Genomic DNA, 14,088 nt, shown 5'->3' on the forward strand with positions numbered 1-14,088 from the left:
TCGCCTAAGGGCGTCTGTTCCCCGCCCAGACAGGACGGGGTTAAAGGCGCAGCTGCTTCGGGGGCTCTGGCTCACTCAGGCCGGGGGGAGGGGTACGGAGGAGGCGGGGCGCGCCTGCGGCGTCAGAGGCGTCGTGGCGTTGCAGTAACGTGAGACGCGCCTGCGTTCTCCCGGGGAAGTTGTCCCTGGATCACGGGAGCCTGGCCGTGGCGGGCTGCACAGGCTCCCGGGAGGGGCGGTGTGGAGAGTGACCTGTGCTCGCACACAGGCTTCTTGGTGGCGGCAGCAGCAGCCCCAGCGTCTCACGCCCGTCTCTGGGGTCCGTGCTGACAGCCGCGGCTCGCGCCCGTCTCTGGAGCTCGTTTAGGCGGCGCTCTGAATCCCCTCTCCTCGCGCACCAGGAAACAAAGAGGCAGGAAAGAGTCTCTTGCCTCTTTGGCAGCTCCAGACTTTTTCCCGGACTCCCTCCCGGCTAGCCGTGGTGCGCTAACCCCTTCAGGCTGTGTTCACGCCGCCAACCCCAGTCCTCTCCCTGCGATCCGACCACAGCCCGAGCCTCAGCTCCCAGCCCCGCCCGCCCCGGCGGGGGAGCAGACAAGCCTCTCGGGCTGGTTAGTGCTGCTCGGCGCCGAGCCTCCGTGCGGGAATCTCTCCGCTTTGCCCTCCGCACCCCTGTGGCTGCACTCTCCTCCGTGGCTCCAAAGCTCCCCCCTCCGCCACCCGCAGTCTCTGCCCGCGAAGGGGCTTCCTAGTGCGTGGAAACTTTTCCTCCTTCACGGCTCCCTCCCACTGGTGCAGGCCCCGTCCCTATTCTTTTGTCTCTGTTATTTCTTTTTTCTTTTGCCCTACCCAGGTACGTGGAGAGTTTCTTGCCTTTTGCGAGGTCTGACGTCTTCTGCCAGCGTTCGGTGAGTGTTCTATAGGAGCAGTTACACGTGTAGATGTATTTCTGATGTAGCTGTGGGGAGGAAGGTGACCCCCGCGTCTTACTCTTCTGCCATCTTCTCCTTTCTTGTATTTTTGTTTTGATGTTCAGATCCCAAGTTGACCAGTAGGAGTCCTGTCAAGGCATCTCTTGTCCCTTTTGGTGTGACATAATGGAGTGTTTAAAATTTTAATGTAAAACTTTATTTGTTTTAAAACACTAAAATATACATTTTATTATACTAGTGACAAAAACTTGTCTGTTCCTTTGATATTTCCTCTAATAACTTAGAAATGATCATTTTAAGCCTATTTCTCCATTTTTTGCAATAGAATGAATAGAGTGAAAAAAATTGTTGAATCACTTCATGAGTGATGAACTACACCCAAGAAACTGAACATAAAACACCTGTATCACAGCTGTTCTCAGCTGCTTTTGTGTCATCGCTGATCGTTCTGAGGAAAAAAAAAAAACCCTGCAACCTTTTAATGAGGGTTAATTATAGAGTAAAAATTTCACAGAGTTCTCAGGAAGCTTACTAGTGTTCTTGAGCAGTATTAGTGATGGGTAATGATGATTTATCACTGTGCCTAGTTGCTGATAAAGCAATTCTCAGTAAAGTCTTGACAATTTGTTAAAAAAAAAAACTTTATTGGAGTATAATTGCTTTACAATGGTGTGTTAGTTTCTGCTTTATAACAAAGTGAATCAGCTATACATATACATATGTCCCCATATCTTTTCCCTCTTGAATCTCCCTCCCTCCCACCCTCCCTATCCCACCCCTCTAGGTGGTCACAGAGCACCTAGCTGATCTCCCTGTGCTATGCGGCTGCTTCCCACTAGCTAGCTGTTTTACATTTGGTAGTGTATATATGTCCATGCCACTCTCTCACTTCATCCCAGCTTATCCTTCCCGCTCCCCATGTCCTCAAGTCCATTCTCTACATCAGTGTCTTTATTCCTGTCCTGCCCCTAAGTTCTTCAGAACTTTTTTTTTTTTAGATTCCATATATACATATATATGTGTTAGCATACGGTATTTGTTTTTCTCTTTCTGACTTACTTCAATCTCTATGACAGACTCTAGGTCCATCCAGCAGAACATCTAGTTTATCACCTGTTGAGCTCAGAGGCCCTTTTGCTTTGCTTTGGGTGAAGCCTGTCTGTCTGTAGAAGCAGGTTCCCAAGGTTGCATCCCTGTGCATCCCCTGACTTCTGTCAGTTCTGCTCTTCTCCCTTGTTGACCCTGAGTTACGTTTCCCACAATAACTTTCAGTTCCAGGTATTCACCCAATTTTCCTTTCCCAAGTTTCATAAGGCAGGCTCTCGGAGTTTATGAGAACTTTGAGCCCATCCATATCAAGTCAAATGCTGTCTCCCTCCCAAGCCCTGGGGTCTAGAACCTGTCACTCTCACTGTGCCTTGTTCTTGCCTCCCAGCTGAGTGTGTTCATGTCTGCTGACCTGCCTGGTTTCAGGGGGATCAAAGGCAACGACCTGTCTTCAGGTGTGACCTCTCTCCCTGTCAGTGCTTTGCGAGGGGGGAGGGGCAGGCACCGTTCATTCCTGGGCTCACCATCCGCACGTATTTCCTGAGTGCCTCCTGTGTGCTCTGTTCTAAGTGCTGCGAGTTCAACAGTGAACAGAACTCATGGAGAGAGAACATTAAACAAGACAAGTAAATGTGAAGTCAGGAGTCTTCGGAGAAAAGACAGGAGAAGGGGTCTACTCAGCGTTACTAGGAGGCTTCACAGACAGGGGCATCTGAAGAGCTGTGGGTGGGCCGTTGGGTGTCTGGGGGGAGAGCAGAGGAATTGGGTGCAGAGGTCCTGAGGCAGGACCTCGCTCAGTGTGGTCAGTGAGCAGCCGGAAGGCCCCGGGGCTGGAGCGGAGAGGGGGGAGGGGTGGTGATGGCCTCAGAGAAGACCTGTCGGCAAGGGAGTGGCACAGACTTGTGATGAGGCCTCTGAGAGGACATTGGGTGACATGGGAGACCCTTGAGGGTTTAGAGCAGAGAAGTGATGCAATTTGACTTAGTTTTCCGAAACCTTACCCTGAGGCTAAGGGCTTAGACAACCAGGAGGTCAGAGGGCACAGTCCCCTCACTTCTGCAACTTCAGGGGCCTGCAAACCTCCATCATGTTTGGCAGTGAGTCCCAGAAGGACTCACTGAGAATTGTATACTCACGGTTGTGGTTTAATTCAAGGAAAAGGCACAGACTAAAGTCAGTCAAGGGTAGATGTGTGTAGCACAGGGTCCGGGAGATGCAGCACAAGTGGGGCCTCTGATGGCCCTCTCCCTGTGGAGTCAGGGCTCTGCCGGCATGTGTGTGATGGCCAGTCAACCAGAAGTCACCCCAGCCTCGGTGTGCGGAATTGTTACTGGGGCTCTATTACGTAGGCATGAGTAACTGCCCTCGTGGCTTATCTGTCCGTAAGTTCCCTGCCCCTGAAGGCTCCAGGGCCCACACCCTACATCACATTGTTGCTGTCCGACCGGCCCAACGCTCCAGACAAACACAGATCCCTCCCAGGAGCTGAGGACCAAGACCAGACCTCTTTGGGGACAAAGTTAGATTCTTTACTGTTCATCTGTCTACTGTGTTAATTAGTGACCACTGAGTCTCAGGGAGTGCTGTCAGCTTTGACCCAAATATATCTTCTCAACCAGAGCAAGAACTGTAAACATAATTAATATTTCAACCTCTTGAAGAAAAATGGATTCTTATACATCAATAATATGACTGTGTACTCTGATTGGAGAAACACTAAGCAAAGCATTGAAGGTTTAGGCAGTTCCTAATGAGTTAATTTTAACTCAGGCTTTGGCAGTATTATCACTTAGGAAAAATATTAATCCTCTTGATGCCCCCTCACTTCTTTGGTTCCGGGGAAGATACAGAGGACCGTTGGTGTGACTGATCATTCAGTGAGCGGACAGCCGCCTGCGCTCACCACATTGTGTGTCTTCCAAACGCTCGGGTTATAAATAGCAGATATTTGCAAACTATTGGAGGTGCTGAGGCACCGAAGCCTCCAAAAGACCTTCAAACATTGCTGATGTCCAGGAGCTCACAGACCAGGGAGGACTTCTGAGAACAAAAGCTGGAAGAAGCGTTTTTCATTGTTGTTGAGCATCAGCTGTGAGTGATGGGTGTTTCTGGAGAAGTCTCCTGTCGCAGGACACAGAGGGTAATTGTGAGGGAGAGAAGCACAGGGGGGCCCTGTGTACTAGGGAGAGGCATTGGAGGGACCCCCATGAAGAAGAGGTTAAGCATGCACGTACTGAGAAGTCAGAGCTGCCCATAGGCCGTGGTGTACACTGAGTGGGGACCTCAGATGGTGAAAAGGGGACTCTTGCCTGGTAGAGTCCGGAGGATAAGAGTTTGCTGGGTTCATCCTGAAATGAAACAAAAGTCATAGGTACTATAAAAGTTGTGGTGACTTCTGCTGAGGTGGTTCACGAATCGGTTTTCCCGAGAGGAACACGTGGATGATTTGAAACAGTGCGTTGAGAGCAATCTTCCTTTCCCTTAGAAGCTGAGCGGTAAGAACTCCCCTCCTCTCTTCCTTTCCCCTCCCGTGGTTGCTCTTTCTTGCCCAGTTTCCTAGTTTATTGTATTTCACACTGAATCTTCAAAAACTGCTGAACAATGAAACGACCCGCCAAGCTGGCCGAGGTTGTCCTCTGTCCTCCTGCAGGTGGGACGGCTGACTCAGCCACTCCCAGGTGTCCTCGGACGGGCTGCTGCTGATGAAAGCAGAGTGCGATCCATGTGCAGTGCTGGAGGGGATGAAATATTTACGGTGGGGATTCGACACCAGATGGAAGAATTGGGAATGATCCCTCACTTTCCTGGGAAAGCAAGCCCACAACCTCTAAATCCCATAACCTGAGCACAAATGGCTCCTGGCTCACGGACCCCAGCCGGGCCTCCCCACCTCCCCTGTGTGGGGACGGATGGTCAGGAGGAAAGTCCGGCCGTGACTCACGTGTGACAGTAGCGCTCAGTCATGCCTCGGAAAGCTGCAGCCTTTGGGACCGCACTCAAATCCCCGTTAGGGATCTTTAGAGCAAAACCACATTGCTAGAAGGGATTCCTCTGTGGGCCGTGAATTATGAGGCTTGTCGTACGAAACAGTCCTCAGGGGCACCGACTTGGTTGGTTCTAATTTGTCCTGTACTTTTACAGCTGCTTTGTTTCCTGGACTTCCAAGATTTACAGATTGCAAGTATGCTTGTGAAGTGGTGGAATGTACTTGCACATTTGTTTCTAACTACTGATTGTCGGGGGATAGTAGAATTCAAATATTTGCATAAACTTTGGAAACCAAGGGTCAGTTCGGTGAACATTTCTAGGTGTTATTCCCATAAGACTTGAAAGTTGAGCACATCCATGGTTTTCTTCCCTGATTTCTTGTTATCACGTTCCTATGTACGTCTGAGGATAAAATGGTTTCCAATAAGTGTTTCTCGGTACCTACTAATTATGTCTGATGTTAGCAGTTCGGTTGATTTGTTCAGTTTTAAATTATTTTGTATTTTCTAAACAGCTAAACAGTTTTTTTTTTTCTCTTGTAAAGTATTTATAGGTACTTTTACGTGTGATAATATGCCATATTTTCTTCCAACAGCCTGGACCCCAGGCCTGTTCCTTGCTAAAACAACACAAGGTTTAATCCTATTAATCCATGGCATCAAGACAAGAAAAATGCCATATGTGTACTTTTATTTTCCTCAAGCATTCTAGATATTTTACAGATGGTGGCAAAGGAGTGTATTAGCTCTTTGGAAGCAGAGCTTAGAGTCAGTGTGATTTTATTAGAGTTAGCAACGGAGGAAACAAGGAAATCATTCCCTAAACACAATGTCAGTCACAATTTCTCATGCAAAAATCATTTAGGTTGTTCTTTTGTCAAAGTTACATCTGTATCGAATGATTTATTTATACTTGTTCATACAATTTTTATAATCTTTTCCAGGGAAGAGGAAACTTGGGGCTTGAGTTATATCTATAATATTTTATTTTTCAATAATAAAACCCCAAAGCAATATTATAAAATGACATTCAGTGGAGGTGGGTGGAATGGTGGGTACATAGGTTTTTGTTATATTTATTCTTATTAAATTTATGTTTAGATTATTTCCAGGATGGCTTCTGGCTTATGCATGTTTGTAGAGGCAGAAATTTTCTATACTTTCTAATCTGTTCATAATCAACTATAAATATAATCTTGGCTTTACTCTGAGCAGTTAGCATGTTTTTGGATACAGAAAACCCAACTGAAAATGACTTAAAATAGCAAAGTCACTATTTCACATGACCAGAAGCCCAGTGATAGAGTGGCTTTAAGTTGAGTTGACAGAGCTGCCAGCCACCTGATTAATGCCCGCGGTCTTTCCAGCTTCCTGCTCGGCTGTTACCAGCCTGCCTTCGTGTCCTTCATCTCCCACGGCCACAAATTGCAGTTTCTGGCATCACATGCCAGCATGAGAACAGGAAGGTGTGAGAGCACGCAGCACGGGGGCTTGCAGCCACAACAAGATACAGGCCTGAGAATACTGAGCAGAGGAGAAAAAAGTGTTTCTTTCTGTTTGTGTTTCTCCCCTGAAGCCCCCCAGCGGGACTTCTCCCTCATGACTCATTGGCTGAACTTGGGCCACAGGCTCCTGCCCACAACAGCGATTGCCAGGGGAGAGAGATTCTGGCTGGCAGAGCCTCACCGTGTGCCCCTGAGGCTGGGGCGTGAGGCTGCCACCTCTGCAGTGTGGGCAGAAGGGAGAAGGGAAGACATAAACCTGATGACCTCTCCGTGGTCCAGAAGAACCGGGGGTGGGGAGGGTCTTGGCAGGCTGCCAGCAGCACTTCCCACCTTTGCTGTGCTGGCTCCGCACAGGGCAGAAGGCAGGCGGCTGCGGGCCTCCAGAGTTAAGACCTCTGTCCACCCTTCCTCCCAGTGACTCAAGGCGCACGTGGCCCTGCCTGAATGTGGAGCCCATATGTAAGCATGTCCTCTGGGGGACTTAGAACATTCGAACTCATGAAATCAGAAATGAAAGGCACAAGGCTTATAATTCCATTTATTTACTTTCCATGGGCTTTTGTAACTGTTTAATAGTCATCCTGTGTATTTTAAAATATTAAGTTTGTGTCTTTTTGGCTCTTAGTCCTTTCATTCTAGGTCAAGGGATATTCCAGGCAGGTGCTTGTTACATTTGTAATTAGGTTGGGGTGTGTGGGTACCAGATGTTGGGAAAGTGAAATTTTTCTGTGTGCATGGCAGACTCAGTATGCTGGAAGTACCTCCTTTGACCCAGGTTGGGAAGACGTTTCCTCTCCTGGCTCCGCTGCCCACTGCACATCCCAAATTGAGAGCGTCCTGCACTGATGGGGTGACTTTGCTCCTCATGGCATCTGAACTGCCATTTATAGTCACCGAACATTTATAGACGACCTCTTACATATGGTTGTCACACACCCTCCTAAGTGAGCTGGGTGGGTTCTATTCCGCTCATTGCATAGATGAGAGAGTCTCCTGAGAAGGAGAGAGAGAGTCACCCAAGGTTGCAGAGCTAGGATGTGGTCCAGGGAGGAATTTTACTCAGAATTTCTCTTTGTGCCTTGATCCTTCAACTCCAAACACTTAGGTACGTGATTCTCGTTTTGCATTATTTGAAAGAAGAGAGGAAGGGGAGGTTTCAACAAGAATGGTGAAAGGGGTTACTTGCTAAATTAAGCAATGGCCTGGGTGCAATTAGGAAAGAGAACGGGCTGAGGTGCTTTCAGTTTGCACCAGCTCGTTGTCTGCCCTGTGGGGTGAATGTAACACTTACGAACTTAAACTTTGGGACCAGATGGACTTGTGTTGAATGTCTGCTTCTGTCGTTTGCCTGATGTGCAACCTTGAAAACCTTCTTAAGAACGTTTCAAAGTTTATGACTAGCCCCAAATTCTTCATTTACTAAGTGGGAACAATAAGGCTTATCTGGTAGATTGTAAGGATTAAATAAAATAAACAGGTAATGATCTAGCATAGCACCTAAAACACAGGAAACGGCCAAAGATGGTGGTAGGTAATTACTCCTACTAAAGGAGGGACTAGGCAGTAAATGCAGAACTACCTAGTTACGCTGCTTCCAAATCTGCACGAAGGTCAATGGCAAAACCAAAAGCACTTTATGAAGAACTGTTACTACTTATGGTTCCTTCACTTTGTGACACTCTCAGGGCCAAGTCCAGTGTTTTGTGGGTCTGTCCTGCTGCCTTTCCTCAAAAACTCTCATGAGTAGAGAAAACTGATGCCTGTTGATCCTTTCACTGTGTCTAAATGTTTGTGTGTGTGCATCTTGGGCCAAGCATGCCTTGTCCCCAAGCCTCCTTAACATAAAGGAAGAGTTATTTCTCTTAACATATCAACAGAGCCCTAGATGGCAAAATGACTGGAGTGGAAGAGGGGCACCCAAGGTTAGTCTTTGTTGACATGTGGATTAGGCATCGGCTGTGGATTCCTTAGGGAGGAATCCTAAGCACACATTTTTCTATTTTTTTAACATCTTTATTGGCGTATAATTGCTTTACAGTGTTGTGTTAGTTGCTGCTGTATAACGAAGTGAATCAGCTATATGTATACATATATCCCCATATCGCCTCCCTCTTGCGTCTCCTCCCACCCTCGCTATCCCACCCCTCTAGGTGGTCACAAAGCACCGAGCTCATCTCCCTGTGCTATGCAGCTGCTTCCCACTAGCAATCTGTTTTACATTTGGTAGTGTATATATGTCCATGCCACTCTCTCACTTCATCCCAGCTTACCCTTCCCCCTCCCCGTGTCCTCAAGTCCATTCTCTACATCAATGTCTTTATTCCTGTCCTGCCCCTAAGTTCTTCAGAACCTTTTTTTTTTTTTTAGATTCCATATATATGTGTTAGTATACGGTATTTGTTTTTCTCTTTCTGACTTACTTCACTCTGTATGACAGTCTCTAGGTCCATCCACCTCACTACAAATAACTCAATTTCATTTCTTTTTATGGCTGAGTAATATTCCATTGTATATATGTGCCGCATCTTCTTTATCCATTCATCTGTCGACACTTAAGTTGCTTCCATGTTCTGGCTATTGTAAATAGTGCTGCAGTGAACATTTTGGTACACGACTCTTTTTGAATTACGGTTTTCTCAGGGTATATGCCCAGTAGTGGGATTGCTGGGTCGTTTGGTAGTTCTAGTTTTTTTTAAGGAACCTCCATACTGTTCTCCATAGTGGCTGTATCAATTTACATTACCACACATTTATTAACAGTGCCAGCAGGGGTTCACTGAGATGTAAATCAGCAGGCAGATGCCTGTGCCTGGTATGGACACCACCCTGGGGACCATGGGTTCCCTGGGAGAAAGAAGTTTTAGAAGTAACAGGGAAGATCACATATAATTGGGACAAAGGGCATCCTGATGTCCGTAAGTGGCCTGATTAATTTTTATAACATTATGCTTTCTGGCACAAAACTAAGAGAGAAAAGGAGATTCTAAAATTGGTGCCAACAAACCACTAATTCAAGTTACTCAGTGGTGTATTCCTGCCTACAGGGTTTGTTTATTTTGTGCTCTGTGGACTTTATTTACTTCCAACTCAATGCATCCTGTTACTTTCTCTTTCCTGAATAGAAAATTCTCTTTCCCTGAGTTTCTAAACTTTGTTATTTTAACAATATATACACAGAAAGAAATACCAAAGTTTAATTTGTAAGTTTTTCCTCTATATCAGAAATACTGACTATCTAAGAACATAGATTTTCAGTCAGATTTTTCTGTATCTATTTTTATTATTTCTTAATTTCCAGAGTGCATTTTATAATCTTGAGACATAAACTCAACTTCAAATATTTATCTTCTAAGGGCTCTTCGAGCCTAGAGACTTAGAATGGCACTGCCTGTTCAGAATTCATTCTCCTGAACGTGATCTTATTAGTAGTCATTAGGCAGTGATGGTCGCCCAAGTGAATTATAAGATTATTTTTTCTATTTCTGTTAAAATGCCGTTGGGATTGTGATAGGGATTTCATTGAATTCGTAGATCATTTTCGGTTGTATGGACATTTAAAACTACGAATTCTTCCAATCCATGTAAATGGGATGTATTTCCATTTATTTTTGTCTGCTTTAATTTCTTCCATCAATGTTTTATAATTTTCAGCGTGTAAGTCTTTTGTCTCCTTGCTTCAGTTGATTTCGGGTATTTTATTCTTTTTGAAGCTATTATTAATGGAATTGTTTTCTTAATTTCCTCTTTAGCTAGTTCATTGCTGGTATATAGAAATGCAACTGATTTTTGCACGTTAATTTTGTATCCTGCAACTATGTAGAATTCATTTATTAGTTATAACAGTTTGTGTGTGTGTGTGTAGTATTTGTAGTTTTTACATATAAGAGATGTCACATACAAATGCAGATGATTTTACTTCTTCCTTTCTGATTTGGATGCCTTTTATTTCTTTTTCTTACCTAATTGCTCTGGCCAGGGCTTCCAGTACTGTGTTTAATATAAGTGGTGAGGGTGGGCATCCTTGCCTTGATCTTAAAGGAAAAGCTTTCAGTTTTTTTACCATTGAGTATGATGTTAGCTGTGGGATTTTCACATATGTCCTTCATTATGTTAAGGTAAGTTTCTTCTATATTTAATTTGATGAGAGTTGTTAATCATGAAAGCGTTTTGAATTTTTTTAAATGCTTTTTCTACATCTATTGAGATGATCATGTGATTTTTATTCTGTTAATGTGGTGTATCATGTTTATTGATTTCTGGATGTTGAACCATCCTTGCATCCCAGGAATAAATTTCACTTGATCCTTTTAATCTGCTGTTGGATTTGGTTTGCTAACATTTTGTTGAGGATTTTTGCATTGATGTTCGTCATGGATGTTGGCCTGTAGCTTTCTTTTCTTGTGGTGTCATTGTCTGGCTTTGATATCAGTATGATGCTGGTCTTATAAAATTAGTTTGTAAGTGTTCCTTCTGTTTTTTGAGAAAGTCTAAGGATTGCTATTAATTTTTCTTTAAAGGCTTGTAGAGTTCATCTGTGAAGACATCTAGTTCTGGGTTTTTCTTTGTTTGGAGGTTTTTGATTGCTGATTCAATCTTCTTATTTATCAGTCTTTTCAGGATTTCTCTTTCTTTTTTTAAAAAATATTTACTTATTTATTTATTTATTTTTATGGCTGCGTCGGGTCTTATTTGTGGCATGTGGGATCTTCGTTGAGGCATGCAGGATCTTTCATTGTGGCGCATGGACTCTTTGTTGTGGTGTGCGGGCTTCTCTAGTTGTGGCGCACAGTTTTTCTCTTCTCTAGTTGTGGCGCGTGGGCGCCAGAGCGGGTGGGCTCTGTAGTTTGTGGCATGCGAGCTCTCTAGTTGAGGCATGTGAGCTCAGTAGTTGTGGCATGCAGGCTTAATTGCCCCGCAGCATGTGGGATCTTAATTCCCTGACCAGGGATCGAACCTGCGTCCCTTGCATTGGAAGGTGGTTTCTTTACCACTGGACCACCAGGGAAGTCCCTTTCTGTTTCTTTTTGATTCAGCTTTGGTGGCTGTGTGTTTATATAAATTTATCTATTTCTTCTAACTTGTCTAATTCATTGGCATATAATTGTTCATAATAGTCCCTTATGATCTTTTTTATTTCTGTGGCATCAGTTGTAATGTCTCCTATTCCATTTTTGGATTTTATTATTTGAGTTTTCTCTCTTTTATCCTTGGTTAACCTCACTGAGAGTTGGCTGATTTTATTTAGTTTTTCAAAAGACAACTCATTTCATCAATTTCTTCTATTGTTTTTCTACTCTCTATTTTATTTATTTCTGCTGTAGTCATTATATTTCCTTCCTTCTACTAGCTTTGGGCTTTGTTCTTCTATTTCTAGTTCTTTGATGTGTAAAGTGAGGTTATTTATTTGAGATCTTTCTTCTTTTTAAATGTAGTCATCTATCTTACACACTTCCTGTTGGTACTGCTTTTGCTGTATCCCATAAGTTGTGGTATGTTGTGTGTTTGTTTTTGTTTGTTTCAAGATATTTTCTAATTTTCCTTTTTATTTGTTCTTTGATTCAGTAGTTTTTCAATAATGTGTTATTTAATTTCCATGTATTTGTGAGTTTTCCCATTTTCTTTAGTTTTATTCCTGTGTTTGAAAAAGATACTTGGAATGATTTAATCTTTGTAGATTTGTTAAGACTTGTTTAGTGATCTAGCATGTGATCTATCCTAGAGAAAGTTCCTTGTGCATTTGAGAAGAATGTATATTCTTCTGCTGTTGGGTGAAAAGTTGTCTATGTCTGTTAGGTCAATTTGGTCTATAGCTTTTTATTTCTGCTGTTTCAGTGGGAGTAGGACTGATGAAGTGTCAGTACAACTTCCTGGCTGTTTCAACCCATATTGTATGAATTTTAGGCATGCAATGGAACACTTTCTTTTAGAAAGCCATTAAATCTCAGAGCATTTCCTATCATGAACAAAATGAGCTGAAATACTTTATGCAGAAAATTGCCCTGGTGGTATGGGACAGTTCAAGTACTGATACCCTAATTCCATAAATTATATTTTATTTTCCAGATATAGTTCATAAGATAAAACTAAAGAGGAAAAACCCACTCAATTTATATAGAAAGGTTAAGGTTAAGAGAAGGTTGTAGATAAAGCTAAGAAAATAAATAAATTAACACCAAGAATGTATTTTACATCTTTGTTAATAATTAACAGACTATATTTACTTATATGTGAATCTGCTCTTCCTCATATACCACTGATAAACAGCTTGAGTTACAATACTATCTAAAATTTCTGAGTGATATGTATTTAATTAAAGAATAGTAAAATCAAATTTTAGAAATTTAGGAGATTTATTTATTTTGGTATCCTTTAAGCAGAGCTCTATGGGTTAGAAAAAAAGATCAATGAGTGGTCTTGGGTTTTAATATTGACTGTGGTGCAAACTAGACTCTTTGAGCTTAATGATCTCCTCTATGACACCAGAATCCTTTCTTTTCTTTCTTTGCATGGTTGTTGTATAGCTCTGAATAGATGAGAGATCATTATATGAGAGTGCTTTGTAAACCATGATATGCTATATATTCAAATAAACAAGTCAGGTTTGGAAATCACTGAATATCATCAAAAGCTAAAGCCCTTTAAAAATATAGAACTCAAATGGGTAGTGTCATTTGGCCCACTTTTAATTAATGATTTAATCTTGTGCAGTACCATTCGTATTTTTTTTAAAGCTAAAATTTACATCAGCCTAGTACGCACTTGGAGAATTCAAAATCCCTAAAAGAAAAGGAAGGTTTCTTATGATTGGGAACCGAGCTAGCAGTGTTTCTTCCCCTCTTTTCTGGGAACATAATTGCAGCATTGCTTTCTGGAAGCTTGGCCAGTGTATCTGCTCAGTGTCAGAATGTCTCAGGCACACGGCACTCCCATGCGAGCTGGTGAGGGGCCATGCAAAAAACCATCGCAGGTGCCTGCATTCCATGTCTGGAATCCACTCTGCACCCTCATCCCACCTCACTCATCGGTTCATCTGATGCTTGCCCATTTAGCTTCATCACCATGGCTTCTGCTCTCCATCGGACCCCTGAACGGACAACACAGTGTGTTTCTGCCCCACTCTGACTTTGTTGTCCTTCAGAACATTGACATCTGACCTTTGCCAACAGGCTCCATGCCTGGCTTTTCTGGATAAGCATTAGTTGGTCCTGTGTCTTGTCCTGCATGCACCTCTAGGACATTGCCCCACAGGGGCTGCCAGTTGCTCAGCTGTTTAACAGGAGAGTTGGTGCAGGTAGGATTTTACACTTTGCCATTTAAATTTAGGTCAATGTATTAATATAACGTTCTTTGCTGGGCTCACCATACAAGTAGTACTAGATTATCATCTAGTCTTTGGCAATTGCAGGTCTGACAGTGAGTGAAATAAGTGGAACCTTTGGTCATGGCTCAGGGAATCCCATTATAAGTGATTATTTCTTGTGAGCACTTCTCACAGCTAACCCTCTCGTGGTGATTCCTTTCCTCTGCATGTGATGAAGAGTAACTGAGTAATTACCAATGAAAGAGACTTTGGGCCAGTCCCATAGAAGCCCTCATGAACTAGTTGGGGGTTAAGGA

General features: G+C 43.5%; 1 protein-coding gene across 1 annotated transcript in view; it reads left to right on the plus strand.

Annotated features, from left to right (window-relative positions):
* The window catches only part of LOC309666575 (uncharacterized protein), a gene marked incomplete at its 5' end in the record, with an annotated part of 92,579 nt that overhangs the window by 14,477 nt on the left and 64,014 nt on the right, over positions 1-14,088 (plus strand). The window lies entirely within an intron of this gene.

Source organism: Balaenoptera physalus (assembly GCF_965194825.1).
Source record: "Balaenoptera physalus genome assembly, chromosome: 9".
NCBI classification, from domain to species: Eukaryota; Metazoa; Chordata; class Mammalia; order Artiodactyla; family Balaenopteridae; genus Balaenoptera; species Balaenoptera physalus.